This window comes from Cupressus sempervirens, chromosome 11, assembly GCF_028749045.1.
Source record: "Cupressus sempervirens isolate cs-2001-9-10 chromosome 11, ASM2874904v1, whole genome shotgun sequence".
NCBI lineage: Eukaryota > Viridiplantae > Streptophyta > Pinopsida > Cupressales > Cupressaceae > Cupressus > Cupressus sempervirens.
The window spans coordinates 642096404-642100921 of NC_143128.1; positions in this window are offsets into that span (position 1 = coordinate 642096404).

Consider the following 4518-nt stretch of genomic DNA (forward strand, 5'->3'; position numbering starts at 1 on the left):
TCTTTTGGATCCCTTGGTGCACTATTACCCCTTCTATAGATCACATGATGTTGGTGGTGTTTGTTAATTAGGCATGTCTATCAATTAACTGAGGGAACATTCTAAACATTGGTATTGCTTGGATGGCTAGACTAATAGTGCCCTAAGCCTAACCTTGGGGTAGGGAGGGCCTTTCTTGTCAAAAGATTATGTGGGGATTAAAAATGTTTGTGGTTGGATGGTTAAGCTAAGCTAATTCTTCTCCTCTTTCCTAAATGCTGAGGTTTGCACAACATCAATAGATACCTTAGTGAGAATTGTATTTTTTCTTTTCAATTATTTATCATGTAATATATTTCTTTCTTTCGCATAATTAATTCATGAAAATAATGGAAATGATTTAATTTATGTTTTATAAAATAATTATTTAGTTAGTTTGGTTTATCAATTATTTTGCGTATAAAATGGATTGTAAGGTGTTATGAATGTTTATTTCAATAATATGATTGTGTATGTTTCTTTCATTTCTTCAGTATTTAGTAATTTATTTCAGCTTACAAAACTCATACATTACAAGTATCATTACGTCATAGTAAAAAGAGTATTTAGATATTTCAAGGGAACATCTAATTGTGGGTTATGGTATGATAGATCATTTGATTTCACTTTATGTGCTTATATTGATGTAGATTGGGTAGGCAATATGGATGACAGAAAAAGCACTAGTGGTGGAGCATTTTTCCTTGGAGGAAGGTTTCTTTCTTGGCTAAGCAAGAAATATAATTGTATTTCACATAGTACATCTAAAGTAGAATATGTTGAAGTAGAAAATAATTGTAATCAGGTCATGTGGATGAAGTACATGTTGAAGGATATTGGGATAGAACTCTTAGAACCTATTATCATACACTATGATAACATAAGTACATCGAGTATGTCTAAGAATCCTATATTGCATTCTAAGACTAACTATATATCTATTAAGTATCATATTTTGAGAGAGAAAGTTGTAGATCAGAAAGAGACTAGATTGGAGTATGTCAATACTAAAGATCATATTGCAAATATCTTTACGAAGCCCTTTCCTAAAGATACATTTAAGTACTTGAGAGGTATACTTCGGGTTATGTCCCTACCTACTTCTGAGTAGATGATGTAGAGATTGCATCAGTCTAGTAGTACACAACACTATTATTTGACTAGACTGAATGTTGATGCTTCATGTATGGGGGAGTATCTAAGATGATAAGAGTCTTCTAGGACTCTTAGTAGTTGGTCTTGAACTGTGTCTTTGGTTACTTGAGCTGATTGAAGATTTGAAACAAATGGTTGAGATAATGAATCCTTTGTCATTGATGTCAATGGGAAAGAGAAGTGTGCATAAAAAAACATCTCTTAAATATGAATGGGGGAGAATAGAAGTGTGCATGGAAAAACATCTCCTAAGTATGTATGGGGGAGAAAATTCCTCAATGAGGGAGAGATTGGCGTATGGGGGAGAAGATGAGAGTTATTTAGTGTGAACAACTATTTTTAATCCTAAAGAAAGAGATGTAGAACAAACCAATGTTCCAGAGGATTTTAGATTTGATTAATGAAGATGATTTGAAAAGAAGAGGACATAAGTAGTTGTAGCAAAGCATTATTTTGGTATTCTTGGAACTTAGATGTTTTTCATCTATGTTTCCATTAATGCCAAAGGGGGAGACCATTAGCATGAATATTGATGATTGGATTGTATCTCCTAGTAGAGATAGAATTGTGATGTCAAAATCTATATAGCAATAGTAGATAGTCAGATGATGACATAGTCAGTGTGCAAGCTCTGGAGTTGCATGTGTGAGAAGTTGTAAATACTATGAAATGACAATATTGTGTGATTACAAAATAATTAATTATCTTGATTTGGTCCTATTATAATTAATTGGGGAAAGTGTTAAGACCAACTCAAGGAATTTTTTTGAGAACACAATATGAAAGAAAGATATTTTCCTTATTTGAGATATGTATTGCAATTGGAAAAGGTAAAAAAAGAGAAGAGTATTCGATAAATGCAAGTAAGTGATCTAGGGGATTATTGGATGTGAAGTTGGTGATCTGTTATCTATATCAAAAGGAGTAGAAGTCTGGTTGATAGGATAGAGGAAGAGGAAAAAAAGTATAGTCCATTTCTTTTATTTAGAAGGAATAATACATAGATCATTTAGACAATGCATTCATTTTTCTTTCCCCTAAAGTTGTTTGGACTATGGATCCATCTACCTTCTACAATTGCTAAGAGGGTTGGAATTCCTTAATAGGGATTCAAGGTCTCCTAACAGGGACTAATATGTACTTAATGTTTTTATTGACTCCTAACAGAGTCCATCCTCTAACAAGAAATATTTATATTAGTACATCATTTTGTGGGTACCATTCCCATTGGGATTTTCCTTTTGATTAAGGGTTTCCCTAGTTAACATATATAGTGTTATTGTGTATGAGTATCTTTTTATGGTTGTTGATTATATTAATCATTTGGTTAAGGTTTAGTAATGTTGATAATTTTCATATGATTGAAAGAATAAAGGGGGTAGATGCTGAAGATAGATGTTTGATATATACAAGGGGGAAATGAAGTGAAATGATCATGAGGGAATGATGATTTTAGATAGAAGAAATTAGACAAGGTATGAACAAGTTACAATCAAATTGATTTAAGCCATGTAATGTATACATTGTATATTTTATTGTAAAGACATTTTTTGAAGTTCTATAAGATCCAAGTCATAGGCTTAGGGGGAGTGCTCTTATTCTTTTATTGTAAAGATGTAATCATGAAAAAGTGTTTTTTCCACTAATGTCAAAGGGGGTGATTGTTGGTATCTCTAAGTCTTGTTTTCCTTTCGTGTCAAACACTTAGTCATATATAAGGAAGATTTAATCGATCATCACTATAATCAAGCTACCTTATAGGCCGAGTCATATAAAGACTTGTAAATAATCATGTATATACTAAGATCTATAGGAGCTGAGAAAGTCTTTGGTCACCAAGTATTTTCAATGAATGTCAAGAAGATAGATCACATTGATGCCTAGTTATATAGAAGGAGTTGAGTATAGTTAAGGTTGAGAAATATATTGAAGAATCATTATGAATGAGCATCAAAGACACTATGTTCTGAGTAACACAAAGTAAAAATAAATGTCTACAATGATACAAAATTTAAGGTCAACCATTTTGAGATAATATGAACATGATATTTAATGATCATAGAGTTTATTATAGAGGTTGTTACATGCTCTAATATGGATCACCGATCCCTATGAGGAAGGAACAACCAACTAGATGAAGAGGAAAAAAGGGAAACCTCTAGAAGAATCTTTAGATGTCTTTAAATAGGAAAATCCAAACCTTATTTTTAACAAGTGTCGTATGATATTGTAAAAGATATTGAAATGTCTGAATGGAGAGAAGTATTGTCTGTAGAGGTTAAGTTTTAGATTTTGTAAGCAAAAATTGTGAAGAAAAAATTTTAGAGACCTAATGAACTAGTGAAGGCATGAGAAAAGTTATATTAGATTGGAGATTAGATCAAAGATTGGAAGGAGAAGATCCATAATCAATAGTTTTAGGTGTAGACTAAAGGATCGGGTACTGAGTCAATTTTAATAGATTGAATCAGGGAAAATATCTTAACAAATAGGTTTTGACATACCTTTCTAAATTTCTTAACAGATTCCTTACTTCATTGTAAGTGTTAAATCCTTTAATCAAGGTAAGACCTAACAATTTTAAATATTTTTAGCAAAGCAGACCCCTCATAGGGTAGATAATCAAAACTGATCAAAATTGTAACCCTAATAGGTTAAATTTCTACTGTAGTAGTGAAGATTTGTGGGTGTTATCCCTACCCTAGTTTTACTTTCACCTTGTATGGTTTTTGGATAACTAAATCTTTTGTGTAATATGTTTACATTTCATAGAAGTGATTGATAGTTAGATCTATTGCAAAATTTGATTTTACAAGTTATGTTATGCATAAACTAGATATGAGATAGTCAATATGGTAATTGCAATAAAGTTTTTTTGAAGGATAAAAGTTTCAAGGATCCTGCTCTCCCTCCTCCCCCCCCCAGTGTCCTAGTTTCCCAATTAAACTTTAAATGCTTACATAATTCGTAGCTTCATTATATGACAACCTTTATTCCAAGTTTACATTCACTCATATTTAAATTTTTCAATACTAATCATTTTTTGAAAAATTTATATTCAACATCATATACATCTAAATCAGTGCATATTAATGGCTTAAAAAAAGCTTTATTCAAAATTCATACACATTTAATCTATTCAATGACCAAATAATTGCCAATATGATATATCTACATATGTGTATATACACACACACACACACACACACTTATATATACATATAAATATATGTATATACATATGTATGTGTGTGTGTTTGTGTATGCCTAATTTTACCAAATCTATCGAAGAAAAAATGTCATTTTCTCGAGTATAATTAAATTCTATATAATAATTTTCTAAAT